This window comes from Electrophorus electricus, chromosome 22 (assembly GCF_041902795.1).
Source record: "Electrophorus electricus isolate QZ-2024a chromosome 22, ASM4190279v1, whole genome shotgun sequence".
Classification (NCBI taxonomy): Eukaryota; Metazoa; Chordata; class Actinopteri; order Gymnotiformes; family Gymnotidae; genus Electrophorus; species Electrophorus electricus.
In genome coordinates, this window is record NC_137518.1 from 3,523,386 (window position 1) to 3,547,508 (window position 24,123).

General features: G+C 44.6%; 1 long non-coding RNA gene across 4 annotated transcripts in view; it reads left to right on the forward strand.

The window, feature by feature from the left end:
- The first annotated feature begins 1,137 nt into the window (after window positions 1-1,137).
- LOC145643370 (uncharacterized) overlaps window positions 1,138-24,123 on the forward strand; it is a 41,889-nt gene continuing 18,903 nt past the window's right edge. For all 4 annotated transcript variants that reach the window (XR_014119470.1, XR_014119471.1, XR_014119472.1 and 1 more), the window contains exons 1-2: window positions 1,138-1,402; window positions 1,596-1,893. This is a non-coding gene — a long non-coding RNA (uncharacterized LOC145643370). The remainder of the gene's footprint in view (window positions 1,403-1,595; window positions 1,894-24,123) is intronic.

Below are 24,123 nucleotides of genomic sequence, written 5' to 3' on the forward strand. Positions count from 1 at the left end.
AACACCCCTTAATTTACCAAACACCCTTTAATTTACCAAGCACCTCTTAATTTACCAAACACCCCTTAATTTACCAAGCACCTCTTAATTTACTAAACACCCCTTAATTTACCTAACACCCTTTAATTTACAAAGCACCTCTTAATTTACCAAGCACCCTTTAATTTATCAGACACCCCTTAATTTACCAAACACCCTTTAATTTACCAAGCACCTCTTAATATAACAAACACCCCTTAATTTTCCAAACACCCTTTAATTTACCAGACACCTCTTAATTTAACAAACACCCCTTAATTTACCAAACTTTCTTTAATTTACCAAGCACCTCTTAATTTACTAAACACCCCTTAATTTACCTAACACCCTTTAATTTACAAAGCACCTCTTAATTTACCAAGCACCCTTTAATTTATCAGACACCCCTTAATTTACCAAACACCCTTTAATTTACCAAGCACCTCTTAATATAACAAACACCCCTTAATTTTCCAAACACCCTTTAATTTACCAGACACCTCTTAATTTAACAAACACCCTTTAATTTACCAAACTTTCTTTAATTTACCAAGCACCTCTTAATTTACCAAGCACCCCTTAATTTACCAAACACCCTTTAACTTACCTTCACAAAGTGTAACCACATGTAGGCTCTTCACCCATACGGTCTACCTTGTCTTAAGCATGTCAACATGTAGGTGAAAACACCCTGAGTGCATTATTCTCTAAATTAACAACTAGAAGTTGCTCTGTGATTAGTTCTGGATTAGGCATGGAGTGTTTCTTCATTATTAAGTATAGAATTGAAAATGAGTTTAAAGTATATTGCATTTCAAATGTGCACCCTTTTTGAGCCTGTTCTGGTTAGAGCCTTTGGGTGAGTTTTAGAACTGGCATTTATTTTTTCCCCCACCTCAGCCTCTGCAGGGGAGAAATGGCAGAAGAGCTAGAGTTGCAAAAAATGTTTCCCTGCAGCGATCTCTCCTTTGAGATGGATCATGGAGTTGCTGAGAGAGAGAGAGAGAGAGAGAGAGAGAGAGAGGGAGGGAGGGAGGGGGCTTACTGTTTAACCACAGCAGGGGAAGAGCGAGAGAGAGAGAGAGAGAGAGGGGGGGAAGGGAGGGGTGAGGCAGAGCAGAGGGAGGAGAGAGGAGAGCACTCTTACCAGATCAGAGCATAACAAACGGTGCAGCAGTGTATGAGCACAGCAGCCTGAGCCTGTGGGACTGGAGCTGGCTCTCTCTCAGTGGCAGGACAGCACACTCCACACTGACACCTGCGTGGAGCTCCTGCAACCTCGCGCCCACTTCTGGGAGCCTGGGTGAGACTGCAAAGAGACGAGCCGGCGGTGAGACAGAGCGCTGGATAGAGATGAGCATCTGAAGAGCAGCGGATTTAACAGGCAAGGCGTGTGCACTCGCTCCCTCCATTTCTCTTGCTCTCTCTCCCAAACAAACACACACATATTCTCACATCTGTTATGGCACACACACACACACACACACACACACACACACACACACACCCTCACTATGTTGTGCATGCATGCCTCTGTGTGTGTGTGTGTGTGTGTGTCCTCATGTTCTGATCAGCAGACGCTGGGTGGCTCTTCCTCGACAGCTGCAGAGGTGGACGCAGCAGCTGTAACGTCCCCGTGGTGGGCAGCTATCAGGCTGTCAGAGGACCCGCCTCCTTCATCCGCTGCACCTCGTGTTCTCAGCTCAGCGGAGGTTTAAGGGCAGCGCCCCTCTCCGTCCACCCCCCACCAGGCTGAGCTCCGGCAGCTGCTCGCTCTCTCCCTGTGGGACAGCCCTGCCATGGAAGACACACTCACCTGCAGCCCCGCCACCTTCTCGCAGGTGTTCGGCCGCCAGGGACAGCTGATGCAAGCCAGTGAGTACCTCCGACCCACGGCGCTGACACCCGCAGACATAACGCCACACACTGCTGTAAGTTGCTGGGTAATCTGGCTGCGCTCATTTGACATTTCCTCTTATCAACGCTACCCGGTGAGTCCTGGCAGCATTTGCGAGGTTGATTAAGCAGGTTGTCAGAGCCTTGTCCTCTTGGCTGTGGGAGATCAATGCATTTCCATTTACATCGATAGCTCAATCTGAATCTGTGCCTCAAAACTGTGTTCTGGCGAGAGGTATGCTGATGAGCCTCCGGTCTAGTGTGAACGCTGACCTCAACGCAGCCTGGCAGAACTGCCGCTCCTCACATGCTCAGGCGGGCTGATGGGTCTCCCTCGTTCCCCATGCAGGCGAGAGCTAGCCCTCGTGGGTACGCCGTTGCATGACTGAAGACTGTAACTGGGAGATGACTGGGGCAGTTGCCTTGCAAACACTATAACCGCCTCTCTCACACCCCAGCCAGCGGGGCAAGGGCATGAATCTACAGACGCAAACAAGCACCTCACTGCTTGCGTTTAATTAAAGTTTCAAAGATTCCCTACGAGATTAACAAGGCCCTACTGACCTCTTAAGCACTGTCTGATTATACATACATTAGACAGAGATGGTCTATTGTAGTCCAGCGAGATGTATTAGCAAATCACCCCCAACTTCATCTGGCAGATGGCGTTTTCGCTTGTGCTGTCTGTCGTACATGCTATGCACAGGGGAGCCGTTCTTGAAAACGATCTGAAATAGTCCTGCAGTTTTGCTCTCCTAAGCCGGAGTCCCGGCCGAGGCAAACCCGAACACCTCCACGCGGAGCAATTAGAGCTTATATCAGCATGACCACAACTTGATCTGAAATGACGCAGTGCACAAACAATGAGCGGGATTATGTCTCCCATAAAGCACAAACACCCCATCAGTATTTTAATTTGCTACTTTAGCGATGAATTCTAGTCGGGATAGTTTGCTAATGGAGCAGGAACTAATCTGATGGCCTCTCCATTCATTTTTATTTATTACAGTAATTCATTATCATAACAGAAAATGCCAAGATTTTTTCCCAGTTATCTACTGGAATGAGTCTCTCTCACATCCACCATTTTCAGCTGCAGTCACCTGCTTGAAGACGTATAGCTGAGGTAGAAGTAAAGCCACTCCAGAAATAACCAGCAACTGCTGAACGTGGATGGGTCGTGAGGGAGGCTTTGGTGCGGTTCTGGGGCGGGCCGGGTCTGGGAGATTCCAGCCTATTCTCTTTTAAATCTAAACACCACCAGAGTGCAACTCCTCTGAAATCAAGCAGCACGCTAAAGAGCTTATCTGTACAAAGAGAGTCCCATTTACTACACGGCACACCAGCTCTCGACTCACACACACTCTTCTCACACACACTCGTCTCACACACACTGTCCCCCATAGTCCTGACTGCGGCATTTGGCTTGTTTTGTCAGCAAAACCAGCCGGCGGTGTTTATTAGAGCATCTTGGACGTTCAAGTTTTTCTCTTCTGTATCTCAGTATTTGACTTCTGCCAAAGGAACTCCTGTATCCAAGTGCAGAGATGCATTTCTGGAGAGGCCGGGTCTGGGATCGATGAAAACGGCTCTGCCCTCTGCCTCCACTGGCAGGGGCAGCGGGGGCTTTTATAAATGACTCCCTGTGCTTTGCCCATATCTCTGAACTCATTATCTTAGCCCCACTGCTCGGAATGCAGGAATGTTTTAGCGTGTGTGCGTTGTGCTTAATATTCGGCACGTGGCTTTGGAGTGCCGAAAGCCTCTTTACTAAAAGCAAGTGTGTTTTGAAGTGAAGGAGACGCGACGTCTCCGCAGCGGCAGAGCCCGCGTACTTCTCTGTCTCGGCTGTGCTGAAATATGCATTAGCGGGAGAAGAGCCACACTGCCACGACTTCCTGCCATGCACAGCCATTATGAATCATCCGTAATGATGTTATATTATGGAAACGTTTTGATCTGTCATTCACTCCGAACACTGACATTTTTTAACCCTGAAACGTACTGTTCTACTGTTACAAAGACACAAGTCATCTAGCCACCCTCCCCATTTTTCATTTATGCATTTGTTTACTGATTTTCTACATTTCTGTCCTAAAATAAGAGCTCTTCTCTTCTCTAATGTGTATGCAAGACGTCCAGTGGTTTACTGTTTAACCTGTAAATTTTTGCCGTCCTTGATTTTCATGTTCAATACTAATCAAAGCTTCCAGCAAGGGCTGCCAGCGAGCCTTTAAAAATGTTTCAAAAAATCATGCTCCAGAACCATCAAGTAAACCGATAAACAAATAAACAGACGGCCACAGAGAGATATTAGTGTGTTTCGGAGGTGATGCTTTTATGTCTCTCGATCTTGTGCTTATATGCATGAGAGTGGATTAGATCCATAGGGCCGCATTTCTGCAACTGGCGTACTCTCACTGTTTATGTTTGTTTGTGGTGCTTATCAATGTGCGTGTGTGCGTGTGTGTGTTTGTGCATGCAGCTACAGATGTCGCTGATAACACAGGACACTGTCTGCACTGTCGGTTCTGATTGGGGCCCGCGGGTTCTGACTCCGTTGTGCGCCCCACATCTGTGATGCCCTCTTTTGCTCACTGCGTGAGCCAAGTTGCCTGACTGAGCAGAACTGTGAAAATAAGGGGCTCTCTGGAAATAAGTTTGGGAACTTCTGCAGGCACACAGGCACACTTACATCTGCATATGCATGTCAAATATTAACACTCCCATTCAACAAACCAAAATTGTATCACGCTGATGCTAGCACCTTGGCCTTTTTTCATTTAACAACTTCAACTAGTATTACTGAAAAAATGAGATGAGTGTTAGGATATATTTGTTTTCCCAACATTGCCACTCAGTGTGTACCACATCATCCCCAACACTCCACCTCCATGCACATCTCTTCCTAAGAGAGCTTGCAAATTAAACCACAAACACTTTTCGAGGATTAGAGTGTATCTTCCTAATTTGTCTAACCCTTCTTACAGATACCAGTGACCTATTCTAACTTAAATATTTTTGAATGGCTTCTGGTAAGGTTGGGGGATCTCTGTAAACTGTGTAGTTTTGCTCCCTGAGTGATTTCTTTTAGTGATGGTAGTCTCTGCCACAAACGACCTGATGGTAACATGCATTTAAGGAATTTTAGAAGCCTGAAGCATCTTGGGTGGTAGTGTATGGGTAAAATGCCTTAGGTCGTCGTCAAGAAGGTCAGAAGGCTTCTGTTAATGATCACAGGCCTACATGTGTCCTTCTTAGCTGTTCTGCAACGTGATTGAGTGTTTCTAATTTAAGCTGTAGAGGCAGGTAGAGCATTTGGTCACAGAACCTCTTTGAAAGTATGCTGCATTATTCCCTCAGCTCTCAATCCTTGCCTCATTAATACCGGGGAGTCGGAACTGTGTCAGCACCGTAGCCCTCGGGAGTCTGACCAACCTGCTACACCAACACCAAATATTCTACAGCCAACACCAAAACTGGAATGTTTCTAAACTCGACTGCCAGTGCAGTGGCACACAGACAAACACAAATGGACAAAACTGGAGACCTGCGTCTAGAAGACATGGGGAATGATGATAACTGGTACGCTGTGTTAAGGTCAGAGCACGTTTGGTTGAATATCTTGAGCTGTGCCCTTAGCAATACCATTTTCTTCTTCACATCAGTATTTATAAACATCCACATCTTAGTTAGACCTAACAACCTAAATGACCTAGACAAAGATAGGATACAGAAAATCAAGCAGCATGCAATTTTACATTTCCATAAAAACTGAATATGCAAATGGGATTATATTGAGGCAACAGGTTCGCTAATAACTCTGACTGATAGACGCTGCCCAGTTTCCAAGCTGGTAATAGTCAATTTCTGAGCGACCATTTCCATTGCATTCGTTAGCTGTTCTGATTAGAAAACTGCTGACATGAAACATCACTTCGCTCTCTACTTCCTTTCCACATATAAGTCAAGAGGTCCTCACTTTCCATGATCCAAAAGATGCCGGTTAGCTGGCTGGCCATATTAATCGGATGTCAGCAGAGTTTCTGTACATACCCTGCTGCTCTGGGGAATGGGCTGTATTCGAAGTGGCATACCATTTGTGTACTGACTCTCTCTCTCTCTCTCTCTATATATATATATATATATATATATATATATATATATATATATATATATATATATATATATAAAATAAAACCAAAGGGAATTTCTCCAATATGCTAAAGATTCTAGACTGGCCAAATTTCCAATGTGCGGGCATGGTTTACTGCATCCCTCACTTCAACATGGCGAGTTCCCAAATCCCTTCTAACAACCACAAAAGGTGGATAAACTAGCAGCCTGTGCTACTGACTCCACATACAAATGCTGCACGAACATTACAGACTTAAATATAGCTGGAATTATTGCTACCGCGACAGTCAAGACAAAACAAGCTAAATAGCTGCGACTAACAAGCAATTAATAAGATAAAACCCAGTCAGGTCAATCATGGCGGGTTATAGCAACTTTGAACGACTGGAGAAGTCAGTACATTTTCTGTATACCGAGAATTATTGTTATTGGTTTTCAAAAAAAGCTCAGTATAAACCAAGCAGTCTACTTCTGGCTCCCTCAGCCAGAACTGGCTGTATCTAACATAGGTTTACACAAGTGCTTGTCAGTTTGCTTTCAGATCCTTATTGAGTGTATTTGCTGAGTTTCCCTCTATGGGACCTCTGATCACGCTATCGGGATGAGTGGGAGACCGATGTTACAGCTTTGCTGTGCTGCAGCACCCGCTGTTGGATTTCATCACCATCAGATCGTCGGCTTTGTTTTCTAACAGAGATTATTAAGCCTGTTTTCTCTGTCACTTCATTCTTAGAGCCCAGGGCTTCGGTTGTTATTTACAGCATGTTGGAAAGCAGTCGATCTGTCCACTGAGGACTGACTGACCGTAGATGTCTGATATTAGTGCCACTACTGTCGCTAGTGTTCCGTGCCGAAAAGAATTAAAGACGTCTAATCCTAATCGGTAGAAACTCCACTTCAGTGGCTAAGCAGTCGTATATGCTGACATACTCTGGCTTAAGGGCAGAATATCTGGATTGGACAATTTCAATGAATTTTAAGGGGTTGTGGAGGATTGCGTTTAAATTTCTGTTTTGCATTGGAGTACGTGTCAGACCCGAAGTGCTCTGTTGGTAATGCATGATGGAGTAGATGATGTAAGGTCCTCTTCATGAACCAGGGACAGCACACACACACACACACACCACTCCCCACTGCAGAGCCACACTGGGGATTTTATTCAAGCAGGATTTGCAGTTCATCCCCTCTGTAAAATACGCTACCCTGAGAGTATTTGCCAAATGATGTTTACCCTGAGCAGAACTGCCCATGTTTCTGATAAGAGCGGAGTGAAACTCCCTACATTGCTTATGTCGAGGTAGACAGTTACTTTATTAAGTTGGAAATTAGTTTTGGATATCTGCGCTCACGTACCCGTGTTGCGCGCGCACTCTTCCTTCCTAATGCTGACACGTGCGACAGCTGGCAGCATTGTGGCGGGGCACGGACGAGGGCTTCCTTCCTGCAAGTTTGTTGGCATCAAAAACAACCAACCAAAAAAACCCAGACAAACCTGCGTTTTTGCAAACTTCGTCTTCACCTTCACTACCTTTGAAATAATTACATTGGATCACTCTTTGGAATGTTGCTTAGATATAAAAATATCTATAGATATTTTTAAATTCCAAGGCTTATTAATATTTAATTAAGGCTAATCCAGAATTAGCTTTGGAGGTCTGTTGCATGGCCTTGGTGCACGGTCAAACTTGTTATCCCGGCACTTCAGAGGAAGAGAGAGTTCATTTCTGTTACCACAGTGTAATGTTCTTGTTGCAAAGTGCACCATAACACACACGATGGGCCTTTGATCGCCGCCATGTAGTCCTGGCGTAAGAATTTACTTCCTAAAACAACCCAGACTGAAATAGCACTGGATCAGAACGCCACTGTGGTTGGATCCCTGAAAGTGAGAGATTCACAATCAGTGAAGCAAATTTGCACTTTATTTATCAAAGCTCTTCTTTTTGCACATACACACACACACACACACACACACACACACACACTCTAAATCTCTCTTAAAACTTGTTACAACAGCACCAATTTCACACCCCTCTGAATTTCTGCAAATGAATGTGATTGCAATTTGTTACTCTTCTTACTACAAAACATCTCGCAGTGTATTGTTATTATGGAGAGCTTGCAGTCAGACAGCCTGTGCGTTTCCAGATTAGGTTTCGCTCATGCTTTGGCTCCCGAGCAAGCCTCCGTAACATCTGATCTGGGTGCCTGCGCTGATCTCTCCCCGTACAGAGTATTTTTACACTTTTTTACTCAGTACACTTCTAGGCTCTGCACCTTTAGAACTCACCCGTCAAGATACATCTGCCATCATCTTCATCATACAGTCAGTGTTATGTACCTGATATAATCAATGCTATATATAGGCCTACTTAATATGCTCAATAATATATGTGCTCCGTCTGTATATGGGATGTGGATAAAGCACTGCTGATGCAGTGGATGGGAAATCTGTATTTAACGACTTTCCATGTTGAATTATATATGGGCCTACCTCAGGCTTGCATCATAAAACTGTAACACCACAGCAACTCTATAGTTATGCTATATTTGGAGTTAACCTTCTAAAACGGCGCGCTAGCTGACTCTTTCTGCCGTGGCTTGGGCTGTTTGTTGGTTAAGAGAACCATACGCCTCAGCTAAATAAACATGCGTTACCATTGTTTCTAAATTCTTCTGTTTCCACGCAAAGACAATTCTCGATTGAGACAACCATCAGAATCCGTCATTGTGAGTCGTGCATTGCAATCCCATCTGGGCTCTGTGTCTGTGGCATGAATATTAAAAACGCTGCACGTTTGTAGAGCCGTAATGGCATGTTGCCAGCCGCCGTCTAGAGTCAGAGGCGCCTTTGTGTTCAGCACAAACAGCTCACATACCCTGGAAGAACCCGGGTGAATTGGGGACGTGAGGTTAAGTTAAGATAACTTTTTTTTGTCCCCGGTGGGGACATTGGCTTGTGCTTCCAACTAATAAACTCTGGAATGAAGTAGTTCATTAATGTTTCAAGTGAGTGTTTTGTCAGTCTAAGCTCCAAGGTACTTATAGGAAGTTATGGATTTATTAAAATTACCACAGGCCTTCGATCACTAATCGTACTGGGATTAAAAATCATCTCATTCTTTGCCAAATTCATAAGAAGATGGATTCTGTCCATTCCACAAACAGCTCTAGTTCTCAGTAATTAGTGATGATTTTCTAGTCCTAAGAAGTGGGCTTATAACCACAGTGCCATGAGAAAATCTAAGGCTGTAATGATCAGGGATTAATCACAGGAATGTGAATATAATACTCCTAATTTTGGATACCTCTGTGTATGGAGCTGTTGTTTGCATGCGTTGTGTGTGGTTCGTTAGGAAGGAATAGCACCACTTAATAAAAGACTTGCGTTCATTTCAGTTAACCTCATACTCTACGGATGAGGCTGTTATGTGTTGGAAGCTGTTGAATATGTGCATATGACTCAGAATCCTCCAGATGTTTAAGACGCACCAGGACCAGGAATGGCATCGTTTGTGCCTCATTTGAACCTGCATATGCACACTGAACAGGATCTGACAGGATCTTACAGGATCTGATAGGGTCTGATATGTACCTGGTCCTCCTAAGACATTTGATCACAAATGGAGTCAGAGCAGTCAGTGTATTAGTGCTATTTTCTCTGGAGTCAAAGCAGTCATTGGGTTAGTGCTGTTTTCAATGGATTCAAAACATTCGGCGTATTAGTGCTGTTTTTTCTGGATTTAATGCAGTCAGTGTGTTAGTGCTGTTTTCTCCGGGGTCAAAGCAGTCATGTGTTAGTGCTTTTTTATCTGGAGTCAAAGCAGTCAGTGTGTTAGTGCTGTTTTCTCTGGAGTCAATGCAGTCAGTGCGTTAGTGCCCTTTTATCTGGAGTCAAAACAGTCAGTGTGTTAGTGCCGTTTTCCTTGGAGTCAAAGCAGTCAGTGTGCTCGTGCTGTTTTCTCTGGAGTCAAAGCAGTCCGTGTGTTAGTGCTGTTTTTTTCTGCAGCAGGAATGTTTAGGAATTGGTATTAGAACGGCTCTTTTCCAAATAGCCTGACAAATATGTGAATTCCGAGACTTCTGGAAAAACAGATGCCAGACTGCTGCTCGCTCCTCATACGTTTTAAAAGAAAGCACAAACGTTATATAACCTCCCCGTCTCCCCTAGCCTCCGTCCTCTGCTTTAGGTGGAGACTTTGTCTTCTGCCAGCGCAATGGCAGAGATCAGCAAACAGTTCTGGCACGGCTGTTGCGGGATTGGCTGCGGTGACAAAAGACAAGTTTATTTTAGGTAAGATTAAGCAGAACGAGGACACCGCTAGGCGTGAGCGCAGATGCGTGATGTCAGGCGGACACTTATCGGGCATAGCTTGATGGAGAGACTTGGTGGCACGGCGCAGAGCAAAGCTGATTAGTGATCAGTCACACTTTGGAGCGCTTCCAGGCGGCGCTGCGCTTGGAAACGGAAGGCAAGGCCCGAGCCAACTTTTCCCGCCGATTTGAAGGGGGTTTTGCTGCCAAGGCAGGTAGCTCGGAGAGCAGAGGATTACACGCAGCAGTCTCGCGCCGCTGCGAGTCTTTACCACGCACTTACGGCACGGGTTTTCCCACGTTAAAGCGCAGTGCGCTCCTCACAGGCCGTGAAGGAGTCTCTGGTATTCCTCCGTCCTTTACTGACTGTAGTTAATGCCACGGCGCCCCTGGAGAAGAGATGGCCATGTCAGTAGATGAGAGGCAATCAAACTGTCAGCGAGTTTGTCACCGTGTTTTTAATTAATCACGTCACGACATGGTTGAGGGCAAATGCAGTATGACTCCACTGTCGTTTCATAGCTTGTCACAGCATTGTTTACGTTACAAGGGTACTGGAGGAAAACAACACTTTCCCCGCAGTGTCGGTGTGTGTCGACGATTACTACGCTTAACTGATGACACGACCTAGCAGATGCTTGGGGCCACTTTTTAAATTCAATTATCACTTAAAATGTTGTGATGTAGTGACTCAACAACACTGATACCACTGTGTCATCAAAGACAAAGTAATGAAACAATTTTCAATTTTTATTATTAATAGCACTGACGCAGAATGCATAACAATTGGCCAGGTGAGTCCTATATAGCAGAGAAGATTACAAACGAACTGATTCAAGTTAATCCATGACCGTCTCCGGCTTTGTTTGACGAGTCTGATATTGAGTTAACTGCCCTTGAGTTATAGCTTCGCTGTCCGCCACACCATCCCCTTCATCACCCTGAGAGACAGACGAAGAGTCACGCTGAGCGCAGGATGATGTAGAGAGAATGAGCGAGAGGTGAAGAGATGAATGATGTCTGCGCTGGCTCTGTGTGTGCTGATGAGTGATGCATCGCGCGGCGGAGAGGCAGTCCCTCAGCACTGCTGCGGTGGCGGGCGTCTGAAGGTCTGGCGCACATGACAGTACTGATTCTGCTGGCACACAGAGGAAACTTTGACACAAGCGTATCAACATATCGCTCCATTCTTATTCCCAGTCTCTCGCTCTCTGTTTCAAAACAACGATGAGGACGCCAGAGAACGGGCGGCACCCCCAGGCTGGTTACGAGACTGCGCCCATCGTGCGGGACTGCGCAACAGTTATGCGGTTTTGACGTTGCGGGACTGTAACGGTTACAGAACTGTGCGATAATTGCAGTAATTGCGGGACTTTGAAGGAATTGCTTTAGTAATTACAGGACTGTGCAAAAATAATAGATCTGTGCAATAAGTTGGATGATAGATATTATGCAAATGTGCAGTAGTTGTTGGACTGTGCAGTAATTATGAGGGTGTTATAAATGTGGAGATGACTCTTTTTGTACACTGGTAGGCTGTGGAACATTGTTGTTTTTAACTAAACGATGCCATTTTTAAGTAAATGATGACACTTTACTGTATATGGGAAGTATGTAAATTAATTTTCGATTGAGTATATTCTGCATCTTAAGTCATAGAAAAATTCCCCCGAGTAGGACAATATCGTTACGTCACATTATACGGAGGTTAGACTCCTCACATTCACTCATGCTAAATCACATGGACCCTGTACTTGCTACCTTATCTTTACTGGTGTTAGGGTTTTATTTTCTTGCTCCATCTTTTGGTGTTTGTTTTTGGTAACATTTGAATTTTCCAGGTGTGAACTGTTTCGAGGTGTGAACAGTCCTTCGTGGAATGACATCATTTGTTTTGACAGGTCCGTTTTGCCGCAAAATGCTTTTTAGCATAACAACGTGCAGCCTGAACCGCCAATTAGGAGTTCGATTTCAGCCCCAAAGTGAACACCGGTTCCATCCTCCCCTCGCTCTCATTTGTCAGCGGCACAAAGTCGGGAAGCCGTCTTCTCTTTATGGAGGCGTTAGAATCGCTGACCCACTTTCGTCCGCTGAATGTGACAGGCACTGCTGTCTGCACACAAACAACTCTAATTGCCTCAAACCTCGTCAAGGTTCTCCCTGTTGTGCGGCTTCTCCAAAGGCACATCATCGAAGCATTAAAAACCAGCGCACGCTGTGTCAGTCGCGAAGAGCCCCCGGGACGTCTCTAACGAGCCGTGCGTACGCTCGGCCCCTGCGTGGAAAAAGACCTCTCCTGTCCTGGCTGTCTCTCGTCAGGCAGACGGCCTCTGGTGGATGTGCGGCTTTCCGAACACAGGCGAAGCCCACGCCTTCGTAAAATGAGGGTGCATTGTCGCAAAGCGTGGGTCACTCCAAAATCTTGGACTGGGGGAACCGAACCTTGGGGCTTCATAATCAAGATCGCCGTTACACTCGGCGAGAAGGCTTGCCTTCCCCAGCGCAATATTAAAAATAACAGAATATTCTGTGAAATATTCTCAGTTGTTGAACAATGGAGAAGCGCACATTAAATGAGTGAGTTTGCAAGGATCGTTAGGTTGTGCTGACATAAAGAAGCTTTAGTCTGCATAATGAAGTCATTAATCACGTGCACTGGGTCGGGGAGTTATACTCCATTAAGATGAAGCCGTGAACACTGTAAAACGATCAGACACCAGCCAGACACTAGCTGCGTGCTCCTCTGTCTAGTCTACTTTTTCCACGTCGGTCAAGCTTTGCTGGTGGTGCACAGTGACGAGTCGGTGAGCTGCAACGGGCGTTAGAGCTGGTAAACCACTGATCCGTGCGGCGGCGAGTCTCCTTCGGAACAGCATACGTCTCCGGGCGGTCCGAAACAGCGGCTCACGGAACCGCGGCCACTTCAGACGCCAACCGCTCGGCGTTTAGCTGTGGGGGCGGCCGCACGTGCTTGGGAAAGGCTCGGCCCGCAGGTGTCAGGCGTCCGCGAGCAGCGTGGATCATTACGCCCGCCGCCTGTACAAGATGCCTGCCCGCGTCCTCATTACATGCCTCACGGCGCACGCCGCACCGATCCCCTCCACTGCACACTGTTTAATGTCAATTATCTAGACACTCCCGAGGCCCCCGACTGCTGGTGCCTGCGAGGGGCGGGTCTGCGAACGACACAGTTCAAAGCCTTTCAGGCAATCTGCTGCAATGCCCGGGGCGGCGTACCCCCGAATCTGAAGAGACGTTCGACTTGAAATCTGTTCTCCCCCCCCCCGCCACAAAAAAAAAAAAAAGAGTATGAGGGCGCTGGGAGTTGCAGGGCGTGACGTCTCACTCAGTGGCAGAGCGATCGGTGAGCTTACCTGTAGAGGGAGCTGTTTTGAAACGCCCGCGGTCTCCACAGCGCGCCGGTTCTTAACTCTGTCTCCGTGTGCTAAAGAACCAGCAAGAACCAGATCGCGCCAAGTACACGACGCTAAATGAAATCTGTACGGTGTAATACAGCATGAACTGACCAAGTTGTTGTCTGTGGGTCAACTTAAAGATGTGTGCATAATCAGTATGTATATACGTACAATATGTCTGTGTTCCATATTGGAACTTGTGCTTGTTTTACTTGTCAAGTGCTCATGCAAGTGAGTGGCTTCTTGCATATTATTACAGCATGCAGTTTGCTAAGGTCAAATTTTCAATATTCTAACTGTGGATTAACACAACTTCACTCACTCATGTGCAATACTATGCAATAAGCTGCAGGAACGGAGCCACCGAGAGCCACAGACAAATGCCTTGTGTGTATTTACATAGGCAGCCAGTAAAACGGATTCGGATTCTGATTCTGAAACGTTTGTGTGCTGCAGAAGCAGCAGGGGGCAGTGTTGGTTCTTTGGAAAAGCCTGGCCGAATTCTTGCACAGTAATTCTGCGCCTTTTAACCACATGCTTTTGGCTCTGTTAGTATTATTCATGTTGAATACTCGAGTGCTTAATATGGGAAAGTGCAGGGGCAAAAAAAAAAAAAAAAAAACCTGGAAAAATCATGCAGTTTTTACAGAGAATTTATCTGCCGTGTTCTCTCCCCTGCCATGGTTTGCTCAGTTGGTCGTGTTAATGCTATTAGCACTCATCTCCTCTGATGAGTGTGGAGTGGAAGTGATGAAACGGGGGGAACTATCTGAGCTTGAAGGAAAAATATTGATTAGGGTGTAAAGCCAGGAGACAAGAAGTCCAAAACCGTTTTTATTGGGGATTATGTGTTTAAACTGAGCACTGTGTCTTGGGCTATGTGTGCGTATGCCGTGCAGATCTGCAACTCTGAGCAGTGCTGTACAAAAGGCACTGTTTCCTCAGTGCAGGGTTCCTCCCATTCCTCTCATTCTTTCTTTGAAGTTCGCACACGAGGTGCGGAGAGGTGATCCAGAACATTCTCCAGGATACTGTTACTAACCAGTCTCAAAGTCTCCAGCAGAAGGCGACTATCATCGTGTCCTGCCAAAACCAACTAACTGAAAGACTCTTCGCTCATTCCTGCACGTCCGTTGTTTGGGCTCAGTTACATATTAGATGATATCCCTTTCAGGATAAATATTGCACGTCAAATTTCCCCTGAACAGTCGAGCCAATCTGAGCCCAACGCCTTGTATTACATGTAAGAGTAAACTCAGAAAAGACTAATTCAGATTGTTCAGTGGGGTTAATCTACTTTAAAGAGCAGGTCAATGAAAAAAAAACAAACAAACTTCTAGCAAAATTTGCTATATACTCGTCCAAACCTTAAGACTGGATTTGACATGTTAGATGTTATTTTTTGCGGTCCTGATTCTCCTGTTTCACGACGACTTGACCTGCTTGAATTCCAGGTCTGCTGAGGTGAATGGCTGACATTTGCTAAATGTTACTTCATTAGTGCAACTCTGTCTGACTCATACCTCATTAGCGCACCTCTTCCTCCTCATTTTCCCTACCATATAATGTCATTTTTTCCACCACATTAAAAACATTATTAATGTGTAGACGAGACCAATTTGAATATTTGATGGTGGTCAGAATGTGTTCGTAGTGTTACACAGGAACCTTGTTGGAAGTGTAAGCCTGGTTACCTGAGATCCCCTGTTTCACCTGTCGTTGTGTACGATGTTAGAAATGTTTGGGGCCACGGATGCTTTGGTCTCTGGTCGATGCTTTTAACAGCCACCTGCCCCAATTACTCCACCTGGGTGAGATATAACAAGGCAGAAACGTTAAAGCATTTCATCACTGTTTACAGCTGCCGGCTGTACAGTAGGAAAAACTCTTGTAGTAATAAGAAGAAAGCCTTCTCTGACACAATCCCAGATCACGGAGCAAAGGAGCCCTCGTTCATTGCCATGGAAACTGGCTCCGAGCTGTTCTTGGGTAAAAACTTTTCATTTCTTGATGTAGGGACTTTCCCCCCTTCTCCCCTCATTTGAATTTTGATTAAGCCTGTCGAAATACTTTGAATTCTGCAGGGGAGACGAAACGAACTTGCCTCCATATCTCTCTTTCATTGTTGATAGCAGGGGGGGCGGCCAGGTCCTCAGAAGCCTTATCAAAAATGGATGTTGTTATAACTGAATAATTATCAATGCAATTACGAGCAGCCACGAGGGAGGGTGGAGAGGCATTCTGAGTAGAGATGGAACTGTAAAGCCCAGACACTTACCACAGCAGGGCCTTGCCGAAATCTAAAAAAGCAGTGCTGTGTGACATCGCTAGCTTGGGCTTGTAGCGTGTTCGTACCAGGGTTTTTTCAATCACAGTGGCTTTTGTGGCAGTTAATTATGGCCTAATTTAAAGACAGATCCAAAATAAAATGCAGTTGTGTAAAAAGGTTGATGAACCCTTTGGAATTATGAGATGATATGATGCGATACGATATGATATGATATTATAAGGTGCGACCTTTATTGTCAGGTTCCTTTGAAATTTCTCTTGTGTCCTACAACAGCTTCTTATATTAATTTACACACTCCACAAAACACTGTTACACATAATTAAAAGATCACTTACACAACCACTCTACTCCACAGAGCACTGTTACACATAAACACAACAGCACACGTACACACTCCTATAACACCTTTACACATAATTACATCACACATACACACTCCTATAACACCTTTACATATAAATGCATCACACGTACACACACCTATAACACCTTTACACATAAATACATCACACGTACACACTCCTAGAACACTTTTACACATAATTACATCACACGTACACACTCCTAGAACACCTTTACACATAATTACATCACACATACACACTCCTGGAACACCTTTACACATAATTACATCACACGTACACACTCCTAGAACACCTTTACACATAATTACATCACACATACACACTCCTGGAACACCTTTAAACATAATTACATCACACGTACACACTCCCAGAACTCCTTTACCCACACTTATATGATCTTTCTACCCCAAAATTCATAAAATTGCATTTCTTCCAGTGTTTCATATTAGAAATATTACTGCCTACTGTCTAAAGTCCTACTTTTATTAAGTAAAATAATTAATTGAGGTATAAAAGAGTTCTTAAATCTATTTAGTACTATCTATCTGAAGGCAGAACTCTGTATTCACTACATAATATGTGATGGATCTGACTTTTACTTGTCTAAACATTTTTCTTCTTAACTTCTCTGAAAAACACTTATACCATGATGTAACACAGTATACAATAACACTCTATTTTACAGAAGAGTAAACTAATTAGAACTATTATGCATGAATAGATTAAAAATGTGATCAGCTCTTTGTTTAAGTCATAATAAATAAAGACAGGCTTTTTCAGCAAAAACACATTTTAAATGTGCCATGTGGTTTTTGGACAAATGGCAACAAATTTGTTCTGGGAAAAAACCTACACACTTTAGCAGTCATTGATGTAGAAATCCGTATAATTTAATAATATAATAAAGCCATATAACGTTGATAGGACTAACAAACATATTCCCCACAGTTGTGTTCCATCTGTGTTTGGATGCTGAGCAAATCAGTGGTCGGTATGAGTGAAAGGAGAAGCTTATCTGTTTTTACTTTCTGGAAAGAGCAAATTCTGTTTCAAAGGAGGCACCCAAGCTTAGGCAGAAATCATTTAATGAGCTTATGTAAATACAGAATTAGGATGTGGTCAGTGAGACAGGACTGGCAGTCTATGGATGACCGAGGTAGTGCTTTTAATAGCACTGAGTTAACGGACGGGTGACACCACCTGATCGATATATCTGGTGGTGATTATAAAAACAAGGCAAACTCATTTTTAAGTTATTGGTGTACATCTTCAGGACACAATTCAAAAGCTCCAGGATAAGGTCAGAATTTATGCTCTGTGGCATTTTTTTTAAACATTTGCTCTGTTGAAGTTTTGGATTTGTCTTCGCGTGTCACTGGATCACTCATCTGTTGGAATTGGTGTCAAGTGAATTTTGGATCTTGACACTGATGGGTTTTGAGTTCTTACTGCACCGTTTTGCTGAGCTTGGCTTTCCTGTTCATACCACATCATGCAAAACACTGAAACCTATGTTTGAGTCAGTCAGTCCACGTCTGCAGACTTGAGCCGAGTCTCACCTGTCTCACCCTCCAGTTTGTCTCACCCTCCAGTCCAGCAGTGCCATTATGTCCGGCCTGGAGACACTTCAAGTTATGGATTGGCATCTGCCTTCCTCTTACATCATTTCTAAGGATTCAGAACCATATGATCAGATTAGACTTACTGTAGGTCCATGGGTTCGTATTTTGCATTCTGGTTTAGTCTGACCTCACTCGGCCCTTGTTTGACTAGCCTCCATCAAGGCCACTTGGCTAGTGACCAAAGGTTCACACTCGTAAAACTGTTGACAAAAAACCAAATGTTCGTAATGCGATGGACAGGTTTCTAGTTACAGTGATCCCGCGTAAACTTTAAAGAACAGGCAAATGCCTTCTGGACAAAGGGATTCATCACCTTTACATTACACCTCCCAAACACGTTTTGGATATTAGAACTGAGCCTTGCAATTGTTTGCGACGTGAAAGCGTGACGCATGCGTCAACAGTCCCAGGGAAAGGAGCACATTTCTCTGTCCCGGGGTCTCATCAAGACAACCCGCCTTCCAAGAGTGCATGCAATCACCAACACTCTCAAGGAATGAATCGGGCACTGTGGCAGATAGCCTTATATTATTGTAATATAAACAACAAAATTGCAGGCTTCACAATGAAAGAACAGAGTGGAATTTTATTTTTGTTTTATATATATATATTAAGAAGAAAATAGAATAAAGAAAACAACGTGATTATCTTTACTGTTCCTCTCAGGTCAGCAAGTTTGTTTGTGAAAGCTACGTCGTTTCACGGCTGAAAGAGAAAAGATCAGGTTGCACCCTTGAAGGGGTTCCAGGCAGCCTTTCTGTGTTTCCACCGCGATTTGGTTACATCCGTGGTCGCCGTAATGGGGTGAAGCTGAAAGCTTCCTCACACCCCAAGGAGCACAGCGGCGTTCATCCTCCCTGAATGGGCTTGAAGTGTGAGGGCCTCAGTCACACCTTTCGCTCACCCAGCAGCTCCACTGGAGTCGAAGTGTTTGTCAGATCCGCCCCGCTCATGTAACAGCCTGACACCCAGAGAAGGGGCTCAGATAAGCTGGCAAAATCATTTCAGACATGGACTTGAATTTGCAAGTAATTAAAATTACGTTTGACTACGACGCTGCATAAAATTAGTCTTAGGAACTAATGAATACTAGTGGATTTTAAGAATTAGAATGAATTTGGCCTGTTTGGGATAACTGTCAAAACGCACTTTTTGCAAATGGCCCTAAAATGTCTACAGTCATTATACTTTATGGTTTCTTTCTTTTGTCTGGTGTACTGTTATTACGCTACTCAGCAGCGCAAGTCTATAAAATGCAGAATAAGCTAGAATTGCACTTTTAATTAATTAAATAAACATATTTAATCAAATGGCATTTCATTTCCTATTAAGTAGTTTCAGGAATTTAAATGTTTTCTGTATTGTTCAGTAGTTTTAAGGATGTTGTGTTGTGTTATTTGGTTCTTCTTATACTAAACTGAAAAAAACGACCACAGAAATATCATTTTTTTCATCTGGATCACTTAAAGTGAACTTCTTACTGAGAAAGGCACTATGGAAATGTTTACAAGCGCCAAACTTGTGAAATCTGAAACAGGTCAAAACTCTGATCAGAACTATGCCTGATCAGAACTTTACTGTGTCGTCCTTTTCATCTGAGCTTCAAAGTCTTTCAGCTGCTTGTCACTCACGAAGGCTTCCAAAACTTTTTTGCATTTCCTCTTACATAGGAGTGTTTCATCCAGGGCTTGGCTGTGTGTGAAAGAGGGGAGGCTGTGTAGTCATTTGCATGGTAATGTGTTCCAGGAGCCTTGTCAGGAACAGGGGACACGTGGGCGGTCCTTCCTTCAGCATCCTCTTCCTCTCATCAGACAGACAGCGATAGACAGAGGGAGAGACACATCAGACAGCGATAGACAGAGGGAGAGACACATCAGACAGACAGTTAGACACAGAGCAAGAGACGCATCAGGCAGCGATAGACAGAGGGAGAGATGCATCAGACAGACAGCGATAGACGGGGGAGAGACGCATCAGACAGACAGTTAGAGACAGAGCGAGAGACGCATCAGACAGACAGTTAGAGACAGAGCAAGAGACGCATCAGGCAGCGATAGACAGAGGGAGAGATGCATCAGACAGACAGCGATAGACGGGGGAGAGACGCATCAGACAGACAGTTAGAGACAGCAAGAAACGCATCAGGCAGCGATAGACAGAGGGAGAGATGCATCAGACAGACAGCGATAGACGGGGAGAGATGCATCAGACAGACAGTTAGAGACAGAGCGAGAGACACATCAGACAGCGATAGACAGGGAGAGACAGAGCGAGAGACGCATCAGACAGCGATAGACAGAGGGAGAGACACATCAGACAGACAGTTAGAGACAGAGCGAGAGACGCATCAGACAGCGATAGACAGAGGGAGAGATGCATCAGACAGACAGTTAGAGACAGAGCAAGAGACGCATCAGGCAGCGATAGACAGAGGGAGAGATGCATCAGACAGACAGCGATAGATGGGGGAGAGACGCATCAGACAGACAGTTAGAGACAGAGCGAGAGACGCATCAGACAGCGATAGACAGTGGGAGAGACACATCAGACAGACAGTTAGAGACAGAGCGAGAGACGCATCAGACAGCGATAGACAGAGGGAGAGACATCAGACAGACAGTTAGAGACAGAGCGAGAGATGCATCAGACAGCGATAGACAGAGGGAGAGATGCATCAGACAGACAGCGATAGATGGGGGAGAGACGCATCAGACAGACAGTTAGAGACAGAGCAAGAGACGCATCAGGCAGCGATAGACAGAGGGAGAGATGCATCAGACAGACAGCGATAGACGGGGGAGAGACGCATCAGACAGACAGTTAGAGACAGAGCAAGAAACGCATCAGGCAGCGATAGACAGAGGGAGAGATGCATCAGACAGACAGCGATAGACGGGGAGAGATGCATCAGACAGACAGTTAGAGACAGAGCGAGAGACACATCAGACAGCGATAGACAGGGAGAGACAGAGCGAGAGACGCATCAGACAGCGATAGACAGAGGGAGAGACACATCAGACAGACAGTTAGAGACAGAGCGAGAGACGCATCAGACAGCGATAGACAGAGGGAGAGATGCATCAGACAGACAGTTAGAGACAGAGCAAGAGACGCATCAGGCAGCGATAGACAGAGGGAGAGATGCATCAGACAGACAGCGATAGATGGGGGAGAGACGCATCAGACAGACAGTTAGAGACAGAGCGAGAGACGCATCAGACAGCGATAGACAGTGGGAGAGACACATCAGACAGACAGTTAGAGACAGAGCGAGAGACGCATCAGACAGCGATAGACAGAGGGAGAGACATCAGACAGACAGTTAGAGACAGAGCAAGAGATGCATCAGACAGCGATAGACAGAGGGAGAGACGCATCAGACAGATAGTTAGAGACAGAGCGAGAGACGCATCAGACAGCGATAGACAGAGGGAGAGATGCATCAGACAGAGCGATAGACGGGGGAGAGACGCATCAGACAGACAGACGGAGAGACGCATGAGACAGACAGCAATAGACAAATGGAGAGTCGCATCAGACAGACAGTTAGAGACAGGGAGAGACGCCTCAGACAGACAGCGATAGACAGAGAGAGAGAGAGAGAGAGAGACGCATCAGACAGACAACGATAGACAGAGAGAGAGACGCATCAGGCGTCACCTGAGAGTCAAATTAGAGAGATGGCATTGCTTCTATCACTACTGTTTTCTCATTCTCTCAATCTCTCATTCTCTCAAGCTTTGTTCCCACCATTTCACCCTCTCTCTCTCTCTCACTCAGTCTGTCTGTCTCTCGCTCTCTCTCTCTCACCTTCTCTTTGATGGAATGTGCAGACAGATCAAGCTGTTTGAGGGGAGACTACAGTATGATGCAATTATGGCCCTCTCTGAATAAACAGTATGAACTCCCCTTCCCCATTGATCTCACTAGAAAAGAAATATGCACAGTAACAAAGCCATAATATGCTCTGACAAATCCACATTATTTTTGTATCATTTCTCTGTCACATATTGGCAAAAATTGGCTTGGCGGTACATTTTCTAAAATGTGTTAGACCCAAATCAGTTACTTCCAACGAAAACCTCTGCACGCTATGCGAGCAGATTTGTTTCCCACTGGCTCATTTACCAAACCTTGTGTCGCGGCACTTAAACCACCCATCACCAGACCTGTCGCGCTTGACGTGTGTGTGACTGTGGGCTGACTGAATAACCACCGTGGAATAGAGCTGTGCTGTTTGTTTGTTTTTTTAACATAGCCATTGCCCCACAGCAGCAGTGCCCTGCATGGGCACGTGGAGTCCGGGCTGTTATTGGACCATGCGCAGACGCTTGTATGGCTAAGGAGCGTCATCTATGACAAAACCTGTGTGAGGAAGTGTGAGCAAATGAAAATGCGTGCGAGTGAGTGAAAGTATAACTGAGCATGTGCATTTCAGTGTCTGAATATGTAAGTAATCTTGGTTTTGGACTTCTGTAATGGTGAGCGGTAAGGAGGCGGACGCATGTGCGGAGAAGAGCGAGATTTATTAAGGGCGAATCCAGAGTCGCAGTCTTAAGGGTAGTCCAGGGTCATAGAGCCAACACAGAGAGCACGAGGGTACATGATAAACAAAACAAGGGCTGGGATAACGAAGGCTAGGAAACACAAACCAAATCAACATGAAGGCAAACAGGGGAAGCAAACTGTAAGAAAGACACCAAGAAGAACTCAGAGAAACATACATACATACATACATACATACATACATACATACATACATACATACACACACACATACATACACACATACACACATACACACATACATACATACACACATACACACATACACACATACACACATACACACATACATGCAGATACAGGTTTACAGGGAGTCGGAGATACGTTCAACGAACGGCCAAGACACAGGGCACCAGACAGGGTTTAAATGTCTGAACTAATTAACACAAAACCAGACACAGCTGAAAGGAATAACAGGCGTGGAAAAACAGACGAGGGGGCGGAGAAAACCAAACCAAGGAACGGAACAACCAGGAAGCAGAGGAAAACGACACGACAGGGAAACCACGGAAACAATCGTGGCCAATCGTGACATCGTTATTTAAGTCTGAAATTTTAAAAGTTAATGTTGTGTTCCGCTCACATGAACAGGGGTTACCGACATTAGCATTTTTTGCTAGCGGAAAATATGCTTTACATCCATCTGAGATTTGGCAATCAAATGAAACTTAGTAAAATTTACTTACTAAAAGATGGCTCAATTTTCGAGGGAAATTTAAGAATTTTTAAAAAAATATTTAAAAAATCTATTATACTAAATTAGCATGTTTTTATTTGGCCGTTTAGCATCAGCATACTGTAACAGCTGAGGTAATAGATGTAATTTTTCTAAAAGGTCATTGGTATTTCATGCTGCATTAACACTATTAGTTTGTTAACTAATGTCTGTAAGGTGAACTTCATCTTATCAACACATGAATAACGTGAAAGTAAAAGTTACAGTCAGAGTTACAGTGTGAGTTTAGCGACATTACTGCGTTGTGTTTGGGGTAAATGTGCCTTATGTCCACCTGTAATTGCTTTGTAGTGTGTAGATATCTATCTATATATATATATATATATATATATATATATATATATATATATATATATATATATGTAACAGCTACAGTGAGCAGAGAGCTGACCACAGGACCTGACATTGTTCAAACATATATGGTTGCACAGCTATGTTTGTTTGCAGCGCTCATATTTCTCCCAGGGCTGATAATCAACAGTTGCCATGGGAGCTCGGAGCAGAACTCATGTCAGTGCGCCTTGCGGAAGAAGGGGGTGGGGTTAGGAGCGATCATTATCATTTAAAGGAGCAGGCACTCAAAGTGGCTAATCGGAAAGCTGGGTACTTGATCCTTGAGGTATTCTGACGAACGTATTCCAAAGGCATTTCATTAATGACCCAGGGAACTGTGTTAACTTGTCTGAAGGGGGTATAATAGGTCCCGTTTAACCTTACACAACTGTGCTAGAGTTATTTGTGCATAATTTGGGTCAATAGATCA